Source organism: Cavia porcellus, unplaced genomic scaffold, assembly GCF_034190915.1.
Source record: "Cavia porcellus strain 051 isolate PalLab524CR breed Dunkin Hartley unplaced genomic scaffold, mCavPor4.1 scaffold_16, whole genome shotgun sequence".
Lineage (NCBI taxonomy): Eukaryota > Metazoa > Chordata > Mammalia > Rodentia > Caviidae > Cavia > Cavia porcellus.
The window spans coordinates 55,975,360-55,987,827 of NW_026947499.1; positions in this window are offsets into that span (position 1 = coordinate 55,975,360).

Consider the following 12,468-nt stretch of genomic DNA (forward strand, 5'->3'; position numbering starts at 1 on the left):
GGGGGCTGGGGATTTAGCTCAGCGGCATAAGCGCCTGCCTTACAAGCAGGCAGTCGTGAGTTCAATCCCCGGTACCAATAAAAAGGAAAAGGACAAAAAAAAAAAAAAAAAGAATGCCCTGTTTAGGGCTGAGGATTTAGCTCAGCATAAGTGCCTGCCCAGCAAGTGCTAGGTCATGAATTTGATCCCCGGTACCAAGAAAAACCCCCTTTTTATAATCCCAGCTACTTGGGAGGCTGAGGCAGGAGGATCACAAGTTCAAGGCAAAGGCCAGCAATATAGCTTAGTGGCACAGTGCCTGCCTGGCAAGTGCAAGGTCGTGAGTTGAATTCTGGTACAAAATACAAAAACAACAGCAACAAACAAGGTTAAGGCCAACCTGGGCAATTTAGCAAAGCCCTGCCTCAAAATTAAAGGCTGGGAAATGTAACTCAGTGGTACCCTGCCCCTGGAATACTGCAAGAAAAAATAAAGTAAATCCTCCTTGGGAATTCACCAGTGTTTGCTGCTGCATTTTATTTAAATTGAGATTCAAGTGATCCTAGATCCCCATCCTTACCAAACGGTGAGGCCACACTGCCCACTGGAGACACAGGGTCTTGCTACGTACTTCAGGCTGGCCTTGCACTACCTGCGATAGGGAGAGGGTGGCTGGGCAGTAACATGAGGCAGACATTTGTCGTGGTGAAGGTAGACCCCACCAAACCTGCTCATCACATAGCCGACAGGGATGGCTTTGTACCCAAAGCCCTGAGTCCCAGGTCTTCCCTGTGAGAGAAGAATTCTAGCCTTTGTGCGGTCCTGGCTTCTGAATCCTGGAGGAATTGACTGGAGTTTGAGGTCTCAGTCTCAGTCCTCAAAAGAAGCTGCATTACCAAAGGGCTACAGACTCTGAGCCTCCAGTGGAAGGTGGGAACAAAGTCACATGAAGCAAGCTGGAGAGTACGGGTCTTGCTTGCAAGGAGTTTTTAGCCAGCTGTGGGGGTGCACACCTGTACTCCCAGTTCATTGGGAGGCAGGAGGATGGCAAGTCCCAGCCTGGGTAAGGCCTTGTCTCAACATTTAAAAAAATCAAAAGGACTGCAGGTGTAACTCAGTGGGAGGTCCTGGGTTCAGTCCCCAGAATCAGAAGGAAAGGGGAAGAGGGGTGTTTCTGGGATCCAGCCAGCCTAGGACAAGTGAGGATGTGTCTCAGTGAAGTAGCTCCCAATTTAGGGGAGAGAATGCTTTGTGTGTCAGATAGCATAGGTCTGCAGGCCATCAGTGGGCACCTGGAGGGCTGGATGAATTCCAAGGTCTGCTGATCACTTTCATCAAGTAGAGCATAGTTTAGCATCAAGGCCACCGGGGTGGCTCACACTGGGGCCCTTCTGTTGCCACAAGCAACCTCTTTGCCTTCCAAATGCCATATTGAGGTAGGACAGGAGAAACTAGACGAGGTGGAAAGGTGACAAAAGAAATGGTAATTTGAAGAAGTGAATTTTTAGCGGGGAGGGTTTTTTGTTTTTGTTTTTGTTTTTTGGTACCGGGGATCGAACTCATGACCTTACGCTTGCCAGACAGTTGCTTATGCCACTGAACAAAATCCTTAGCCCTAGGGGGTTGTTTTGAGACGGATCTCAATTTGTAGTTTAGGCTGGCTCTGAATTCACTATGTACCCCTGGCTGGCCTTGAACAAACTTGCAGTGATCGTCCTGCCTCAGCCTCCTGTGCACTGGGATTATAACCATGCACCACCACACCTGGCAGAGATGAATTTTGAGGAAATCACAGCTTCCAGACATAAAGTCACAATGCCCTTTTTACCTATAAATTTCTAAGACTGAAGGATACTGTAAATTCATACTCAGGCTGTTTTTCTTCCAATATATAAATTCCAAAGACTCCTACTCTCAAAGACAGTTTTATCAAAAGCAGTACTATTAATTGGATTTTTTTCTTATCTTTTTGAGACAGGGTTTCACTATGTAGTTCAGGCTGGCCTTGAACTCACTTTGTAACTCAGGTTGGCCTTGAACTTGTAGCAATTCTCCTGCCTCAGCCTTGCAAATGCTGGAATTACAGGCATGTGCCACCACACCCTGATCAAACGCATATAACTGTTTGTGTTTTAAACTAGGTAGTAAGGGGCTGGGGATTTAGCTCAGCGGCATAAGTGCCTGCCTTGCAAGCAGGCAGTCGTGAGTTCGATCCCTGGTACCAATAAAAAGGAAAAAGACAAAAATATATATATATAAACTAGATGGTAAAGTGAGTTTTTGCCTTAGACCACTAATGGGCAACCTGAACTTAAGGAATCAGATACTAGATAAATGATAAATAATTTATGTATAAATATCTTAGGTCACTCCTGTGCAGAACCCTGAGAAGCACACAAACTGTACCACGCCTCACCACTGGCCCCTGTGCTCTCTGGACTTTGATTCTGCCTGGTGAATCTGCCTGTGCCTCTTGCCGAGGTGTTCTGAAATGCTTTTCCACCTGCTGCAATACATCAAGAACCCACCTGGGCCAAATCAGGGTTCCCATCTTTAGAGGGAACCTCCTCAGACTATCTGGTGACAATATATCTGGTGACGATACAGTACTGGGAGCTGGTCCAATGGTTTATGTCTTTGTTTTTGTCCTCCACCTTCCCCAGCTCTGGTGATCACTACTCTACTCCTACAAAATCAATTCTGTAGCTTTTGTCACTTTTATTTTGTAATTCTTCAGAACTATTTAGTAGCGGTGATCCAATCCAGTCTCTGCAAAACGTGGAGTTGAGATTCAGTCACACACTCTCCAGCATTAACCACTGTGCACAGTAGGAGGTGGATTTGGAGCTGAGGACGACATTGATACTTAGCATCATCCATACCTTTGTTTACTCAACTTCTATTGGTACCTTTCTTTACAGATGAGGGCACCCGCACAACCACACACACCATGAAACAACTCTGTCACTACTTCATAAAAATACAGCCTTCAGCTGAGCACAGTGGCACGTACCTATAATCCCAGTTACTCCAGCTGAGGCAGGAGATCACAAGTTTGAATAAGATCACCCATGTCTCGAAACAAAATTTATTTATTTATTTATTTGGTACTGGGGATTGAACTCATGAACTCAGGCAGGCAGTTGTGACGCTGAGCTAAATCCCTGGTCCTATTTATTTATTTATGGCAAAGTTTCACATTTATTAAAGGTAGGAAAAAAACAGATAGAAGAATAGGGAGGAAAATGGGCTTTGAAGAGTAAGCTTGGGCCAAGTAAAAGTAAGAAAAAGAAAACAGAAATGAAAATACACCCTGCAGGGCCAGGGATATAGCTCAGTGGCATAAGCACCTGCCTGGCAAGTGCAAGGTCCTGAGTTCAATTCCTGGTACCAAAAACAAAAAACCACCACCACCACAACAACAAATACTCTATAGAGCCGGGTGTGGTGGCACATGCCTATAATCCCAGCACTTGGGAGGCCAAAGCAGGAGGATTGTTGCAAGTTCAAGACCAGTCTGGGATACAACGTGAACTCAAGGCCAGCTTGAACTGCATATTGAGACGCTGTCTCAAAAAGACAAAAACAAAAAATAAAAATAAAAAAATAAAACACCCTACTGCGCAGAGTGGACTGCCATGAAGAGACACAAAACAAAATTTAGAAAGGGCTGGGGATGTAGCTCAATCTCTAGCACCACAAACAGCTGTATATCGTAATACAGCTATTCCTACAGAGGAAATTTCCCAAGATCAGTCATACTCTATAATCTAAACCTCAAACTTAAATAACCTCCAATAACATAAAAAAAAGATGAAGCCGAGCATGGCAGTGCACACCTGTAAACCAACCTTCTAGGAGGCTGAGGCATGAAGATCTTAAGACTGAGCACAGTCCAAGCAATTTAGCAACTTAATGAGACCTCACCTCAGAATTAAGAATTAAAAATACAAAAAAGAGAGAGAGAGAGAGCTGGGGATGTAGCTCAGTGTGAAGGTCCTTTGGTGGGGTGAAGGGGAGAGAAAGTGGTTCCTACAGACAAATCAATACATGTATATCAAGGAGGGAGGAAATACCTCAAGCTTCTGCAATCCTCTTTTCTGTGCCTGGTCCTAAACCACCAAATGATAGCTACTGTAGTTTTCCCAGGGAGAGGATAGAGCACTTCATTCCCGAGGGGCTGCCGTCTCCCTGGCCTCCGTACCCACTGTGTTCTTATTTCCGGGCTGGGAGTTATGGAGGCACCTCAGAGAGCCCCTGGGCTCGCTCCCATAGCATTCTTCCCTCCCCATCCAAAGGATCCTGCCCCAGTCAGTACAGGAATCCCTTTGTTTGCAGGTTATTCGGTGGGAAAACAAGTCCAAAATGGCCAGGTGACAGTCTCAGCTTCGATGAGACCATTGTGTCCTTCAATTCGATGGACCCATTGTGTGTCACCTGAAAGAACTCCTCCCTTGGGGATTAAGACCAACAAATGAGTGGAGCTCAACATTGACAAGATGGGAGCAGGACTGGTGGCACTACGGAGGCTGAGACATGAGGGTCACTGTGACTTCCAGGTCAGTCTGGGCTACAAACTGCATAGCGAAACCCTGCCTCAAAAAGACAAAAAAAGAAAAGAAGCTGAAAAGATAGGAACAAAAATCCAACATGAGGTTATTAAATATAGAAATGAGAATGAGATCGATGCTACCCCTTGATTTTTTTTCTTATCCTATGATTCTGACTTCTGTATTCTAGCTGTGGGGAAGACAGGACCACACAGTGATCTCCCATTAACATATAGCCCACTCTGATGCAGCAATGCCTAACTGTATTCCCAGCAGTCAGGAGGCTGATGCAAGGGGATGGAAGCTCCATAACCCAGAACTTGGGAGTATGAGGTAGGAGCATCATCAGAAGTTCTAGGCCAGCCTGGACTACATAACAAGACCATACCTCAGAAGAAAAAGGAGGAGGAGGAGGAGGAAGAGAAAGAGGAGAAGGAGAAGGAGGAGGAGAAGAAAAAAGGAGAAGGAGGAGAAGGTGGAGGAGAAGAAAGAAGGAGAAGAAGAAGAAGAGGAGGAGGAGGAGGAGGAGGAAGAGGAGGAGGAGGAAGAGGAGGAGGAGGAAGGAGGAGGAGGAGAAGGAGGAGAAGAAGAAGAAGAAGAAGAAGAAGAAGAAGAAGAAGAAGAAGAAGAAGAGGAAGAGGAGGAGGAGGAGGAGGAGGAGGAGGAGGAGGAGGAAGAGGAGGAGGAGGAAGAGGAAGGAGGAGGAGGAGGAAGGAGGAGGAGGAGGAAGGAGGAGGAGGAGAAGGAGAAGGAGAAAGAGGAGAAGGAGAAGAAGAAGAAGAAGAAGAAGAAGAAGAAGAAGAAGAAGAAGAAGAGGAGGAGGAGGAGGAGGAGGAGGAGGAGGAAGAGGAGGAGGAGGAGGAGGAGGAAGGAGGAGGAGGAGGAGAAGGAGGAGAAGGAGAAGGAGAAAGAGGAGAAGGAGAAGAAGAAGAAGAAGAAGAAGAAGAAGAAGAAGAAGAAGAAGAAGAAGAAGAAGAAGAAGAAGAAGAAGAAGAAGAAATAATAATAATAATAATAATAATCCGGGTGTGGTGGCACATGCCTGTAATCCCACACTCGGTAGTGAGACCCTGTCTCAAAAAGACAAGAGGACTGCAAGTGTGGGAGTCAGCCTGCACAACTTAGAGAGACCCTGTCTCAAAGTGAAAAAAAAATAGCGCTGGGCGTGTCACTCAGTAGCAGAGCACTTACCTAGCATGTGTGAGGCTCTGGGTTCAATCTCTAGTACCACAAAAATGGAATAAAAAAGTAAAGCATATCCTGCATGCAGTAAAATGGAATTTTGTCCTTCAAAGTTTCAAAATGTAGTCTCTCAAGTGTCTTTTTATTTGTTTGTTTATTCAAGTATTTGGGCTTTACGTCAGGGCCTATCCAATGAGCTCCATCCACAGTCCTTTCTAGATTTTGGGGGAGTGGGGGGAACTATCGGAAATCAAACTCCAGACCTTGTGCTTTCCAGGAAGCACCCTTTTCAGTTCTTACTTAGAAATGGAGTTTTGCTAAATTGCCAAATTGCCCCGACTGGGCTCTGGGTTTGCAATCCTCCTGCCTCAGCCTCTCAGAATGCTAGGAACACAGGTTTGTACCACCGCACCCAGCTTTCCTCTCTCTCCTTTAATTAACTAATTTATTTATTTATTGGTTTTTGATACTGGGTCTTACTATGTAGTTCAGGTTGTCCCAGAACTCACATAGTCCAGGCTGGCTCAAACTCCGGCAATTCTGCCTCAACCTCCACAGTGCATGTGTCAAAGCACCGTGTCACACTCAGCCATCGCAGCACAGTAGGAACCACATGGATTTGTTCCAGGAACCATACAGTGTGTATCTGAGACAACAGCTGCAACTGTAGTCACCATCCAACTGAGTTCAGCATAGTCCAAGTACCTCCAAGATCCACCTGATTCCTGCACATGCCAAACTCTGCCCATTTAGTCTTTGAGGGTGGTATTGGGCTCTACAATCCCCTGAGCTGTAACATTGCCACTGATTAATTCTTTTGATAAGAAGAAGGAGTTTTAGGAGCTTCCACTTAGCCCTTTCTACCATAATTCTCTCACTGCATGAGCCGGAGTGCCAGGGTGCATCCCGCCATTGCCATAGCTTGCCGAGTGCATGCTCCAGAATTTTGAAATCCCACCGGGTGGGACTGCACATCATCTGAGCCTTCTGTCCACTGGGCTGGAGCTAAGCCTCTACCTAGGACCTGACCTGCCTGGCTGTCATAGCTTCTGCTTTGCCTGGCGGGGCGCATTTTGGAAGCCAGGAAATAGCATCAGTTTGGAGTTGGTATCTAGTAGGCCTCAAAAGCTTGAGTTTTTTTCTTTCCCCAGTGCACAGTTACTCTAGTAAATGGGCCACAGGAATCCCAGCACTCTGGGCGGCTGAGGCGTGAGGATCAGAAATTAGAGCACAACCTGCACATTTCGATGGTTTAGTAAGATCCTGTCTCAAAAAGAAAGTGAGAAAGCAAGCAAGCAAACAAGCTCAGGCATTCAGCTCAATCACAAGGCAAAAACAAAACAAAACAAAACAAACGAAAAAAAACTGAGACCCAAATTTCCCTTTGATGAAAGGACTCTTGATTTTTGCTGACTTTGATCTAGAAACTACAGAAAGACTACGAGTCTCCACTGTGGTAACTCAAGATCAGTGTTTGGCTACCAGAGTAAGGCTTTTTTTTAGGCTGGCCTTGCACTCACTATGTAGATCAAGCTGGCCTCAAACTTGTAGCAATTCTCCTGCCTCAGCCTCTAGAGTGCTGGGATTATAGGCGTGCACCCCCATACCTGGCCATTGATTTCTTTCTTTACTGATTGTACTTTTGCTGTTGAATTTAAGAAATCTTTCCTTAAACAAAAGTTACAAATATTTTTTGTGTGTTTTTCCTTTCTTGTTTTCTTCTTTTTTGAGACAGGACCTTGCTATATGGCTCAGGCTGCTATAGGGACTCTTAGGGCTCAAGCAATCCTCTCACTTCAGCCTCCCTCCAAGTAGCTAAAATTGCAAGCACATAGCACCATGGCAGCTTTCTTTTCTAGAATAGAATAGAATAGATTAGATTTATTGAGAGAAATGTTCTGTTTGAAAGAGAGACAGAAGAGGTCCCGAATGGGTTGCCGAGGAGCCTCTTTCCAGGCATTTTTATAGAGCAAAGCCATGAGGCAGGCAGGTCTAAGGTGGGGGAAAATGGAAACTCACAAGGTGGGCACCAGGTGGGACAGAACTATGGTCAGCCAATAAAATTAATTGTTCAGGTAAAATTGATTAAATCAGAGACAAATGGGAAAGCAAGCCTCAGCCAGGGGGCCTGCTTAAAGGGCAGTGAATCTTTCTGTAGGGATTTGGAATGATGACCCCTTGGCTTCTTCAAGGTGATCCATACCTATTTAGAATATCAATCCCTGATATACTTAGGGTATGGTTACGTTTGTTTTGTCTTTTGTTTTGAGGTCTGGCCCACAGCAGGAGGTGTCTGTCTCCTCCAAGGTTACAAGACCTGGTCTTCTGCTCTGGCTTCTTTGAGGGCCCAGGCCTGTCTGACTGACTAATATTTCTAATTAACTCAGCTGCCTATGACATTCCCACCTCTGAAGATGTGCCTGAACTGCTGTGAGGGAGAAATGAGAGATGACCAATCTGGCTTTTTCAGGCTAACAGGGGTAATAACTGTGGATCCGCAGTTGGAGATACTTTATAGATAAGCTATCTAAAGGCCCCTTATAGACACAAAACATTTTCATCTTAGATAGGCATAAAACTTTAAGTCTGGAGGAGAAAAGCCAAAGAAACAATTAAGTATGCATGGACCAAATAATAGAATCAACATAATTATGAGTACAGTTAACAAAGATTTCCACCAAGAGGGGCTAGTAATGGCTTTCCATAAAAAGGATAAGGATAAGGTCCAGGGAATTTTAGAGTCTGACATGTGATTGATTTGTCATCTAATATCTTGAACAGCTATTGAAATACTAGCAGGAGGCTCAGGAATGTACACACGACATGACATTCAGTTTTTACAGGTGCACAAGTAGCCCGTTGTGCTGCTGTTAGAAAGTCTAATGCCATTCAGTTTTGGAGAGCAGCCTGCCTCATTTTATTCATTTAGGAGAGAGACCAGCTGCAGTGTCATTTAAGGCCTGCTGAGAACAGTTAGTTAAGGACTCGACATGTGCCACATAACCTTTTTTTCTGGACAAGATTTGGTGAATCTCAGTAAAAAGAATCCAAAAGGAATCTAGCATATTTGTTATTGGTTTTATCTGTATGATTACTTGGGGTTTGGCAACCTCTAGGCAAGAACAAATTTTAATCAAAGCATGTATAATCAAAATATGTATATGAAGGCATAATCAAAGCACGCATCAGAGCTGACAAGTAACTTTTAGAAACTGTTTTTAAATAACAGTTGTAACCCATTGGCTCCTAGGTCCTTTCGTTGATGGAGTCTGACATTTTGTTATAAATCATTCTAGCTTTAGCTACAATTATCTCTAAATTTGTGAAAGTATGACAACCAGATTAATGTATTTTTTTTTTGTCTTTTTCGTTTTTATCAGTACCAGGGATCGAACTCACAACTGCCTGCTTGTAAGGCAGGTGCTTATGCCGCTGAGCTAAATCTCCAGCCCCTAATGTATTATTTTGACAAATAAAAAACTGTCTTAAGTTTTTATACATGAAAAACAATATGTATTATATTGGTAAAAATCAGTCTCAGCATCATTTTGATTAGCTGGCAATCTGGATGTATATATATTACAGTATTTAGACAGGATAAAAATCTCTCCAGGGTTGGAGTTGGGCTTTTTGGCATAACTAAAAGGAATGAGTGAAGAGAAAGTTATCCCAGTTACAGCTGAAACAACCTATATTTTGGTGACTCTTTCTTTTCTTTTTTTTTTTTTTTTTTTTGTCTTTTTCCTTTTTATCGGTACCGGGGATCAAACTCACGACTGCCTTCTTGCAAGGCAGGTGCTTATGCCACTGAGCTAAATCCCCAATCCCTTGGTGACTCTTTATAGAGATATGATGCCTGGAAGGAAGACCAGAGTTGACAAGGACAAAGAGACGTGTGCCAATGTCCGACAAGTGGCTGGTTTTTACCTCTTGTTATGATTACTCAGGGCTCCACCTTGGAGATGACAGGTAGAGATGACGGTCTGACTGGAGGGAGGAGGCAGGTGCCCCAAGGAGTTCAGTCTTGCTGGACCAACTGACAGGATGGCTGTGAGCATTGGGGCCTCAGCCTCGGAGGGCAGTCTGACCTCCAGTGGTCACCCTGGCAGTTAGGGCGTGGCTGGGGAAGCCTATTAAAGCAGTCCCTCTCAAGGTGGCCTGGCTTTCCACAGTAGCAGCATCTAGTTTCTGAGCTCTTCTGGAAGCCCTAAAAGTAAGACTTAAGTTCTGTTTATTTTAAGGCCACAACAAAGACAGCCATTGTTTTGGTCTCTGTTTTCTCTCTTTGACTGTCTCCCAGTCCTGATTATAGATATGAAGAAGGCAGTTTTTACTAAAACATTATGGGATCTGGAGCAAAGGCTATCTTTTGTAATTTCTTCTAATACCTGGGGTTGACTGGGTAATAAACATGTCTTTAAGTAGAATTTGTCCTTCTATTGAATCAGGATCCATGGGCATATATTTTACTAGTGCCTCTAATAAATGATCTAAGAAGTCAGAAAGGTTTTTATCTCTCTCCTGAAAAACAGCAGATAATTTAAATCAACTAGAAAGCTTGATTTTCATCATTTTTAGACCTTCAAGAATACACACTTGAAAATGTCTCCTGCTCTAAGCTCCTGTCTAGTTGCTTGGCCAGTAGGAGTCTTGGGTGGGAACTGCTTGTGCTCCAGTGGGAATGGGTGGTTCCCTGGCTCTTGATCTTCTAGCTGTCTAAAATTAACAGTATGATATTCATCTCCAAGTGCAATAGCTAGAAGTCAATGTTTGATTTAAGATTAACATTACATCTTTCCAACATAGTTTATAAGTCTGAGTAAATCCTCTAAATAGGATTACTTAACAGGGTCATCTGGAAATTTTCCTACTTCTGGCTCAGTTTGCTTAAAGTCACTGAGAGAAAGAGACCTACAAAAAGGGATAGTCTCATAAGGATTATAATTATACCTGGAGCATAAATCAGAGTTATTTCTTAATGTAAAAAAAAAAGCTTGGGCCTAAAGCAATTCTGACCATTTTTCTTTTTCTTACAGTATGACTTTAGTTGTTAAAAAGCATCATAATCAATACTTCCCTCTGTATTCCATTTTGGCTCTAGGGGGTAGGAAGCCCATGCAGGCATGCAGAGAAATATCAAATGTCTCTTTTTCAACATGGCCAAGGGTTGAATATCTTCCAGTGCTTAAGAATGCATCCCAAAGGAGTAAGAGACTTTCACATTGAGTTAGTTAATCATGTCATTGATGCAAAAAGTAACATGTAAGGGTTACTTTTGAACTCGGGACCTTTTGCTGAGCTATGTCTCTAGCCCTGTAGTGCATGAGACTTTGTCACTGAGCTACCTATCTATGCAAAAAGAAATAATTGAGTGTCCCTTTCTTATTTCCATTTAATAATATCCTTAAGGTATCCCTCAGGTTGATTCCACTCCAGGGCAAGTGGATGCCATCTGAAGAAAATAGGAGACAAAATTTGACCAGCATATCCACTCTTGAACTGGGGCAGGCAATTTCATCTTCCCTGGTAACTTGTGAACTTTGTTTCCATAAGACATATATGAGTTATTGTGACAGGAATATTTAAAGAACGAAGCATAACTTTGTAGTAAACTATGCTTTTGTTCATTGGATATTTTTATTTTTTTTCTTTTTGAGACAGGATCTCAGTATGCAGTTCAGGCTGGCCTTGAGCTAACTTTGCAGCCTCTGCTGGTCCCGAACTTGCAACAATCCTCCTGTCTCAGCCTCCCAAGTGCTGGGATTATAGGTGAGCCACCACACATGGCTTGCTTTTGTTCACTGGAAGAGGGCATATGTAAAAAGGTGAGTTGAAAGCAGAGCCTTTCTCTGGCTGCACTGTGAAGGAGGTGGCCTCTGGAGATGGATAAAGCAATGAATGACTTGGACAATTCTGACCCTGGGCCCTAGGGCTAATCACTTGGGCAATCTTTCCTAGCAGTGGGACATGGATACGCTTTATTTAAATTTTTATATCACTAAAGCTCACAGGTTAAACATATTTATTATCTAGCAATCATGTTTTATATGTCAGCAAAGGCACGTCACTCTGCACACATATAAGAAAAGGCTGACCATTTACTCTCAGTTAACATAGGCAAGGCACAAATGGAAACCAGTTCCCTACCAGCTGCTGTGAAAAGTAAACAACAGGCAGCCTCAGTCTAATCTCTTCGTGATCTTAAAATCCACCAACAAGTTTAGGGAGACTTTCTAGTCTACTAGCAGAGAAATAAGTACGGTAGATAAACGGAAATTTGTCTGTAGTTAGGGAGCCAGCTTCTACTGAGGAAACTGGATGTCCAGGCCACGACCCCTCAGTTGTTCTCAGTTTCTACTGGCCCACATAACCAGAGATCAGTCTCCAGAAAGGAATCCAGCTGTCTATCTGGTCAACATTCCACTGATTCCCTTGGCCATTGGCTTCAATGGGATTCACCAAAGAGATACTGGGGAAAACTGTCCTCTTCTTTAGGAGTGGCAGCTGTTATAAGAGTGTTTAATTAGCTGGCAGAGAAACCCCTGTTTGCTAAAGTTCTGCAACAAATAGTTAAAAATTTGAACAAGAGCATTATCTAACACTTTATAAGTTTACAGTAAAAGTTTTAGGGCTGGGGATTTAGTTCAACGGCATAAGTACAGTCATGAGTTCGATCCCTGATACCTAAAATAAAATAAAAAATAAGAAAAGTTTTAAAGTCCACAACTTGAAAGGTTGGAGAGCCTCTTTAGTCTAA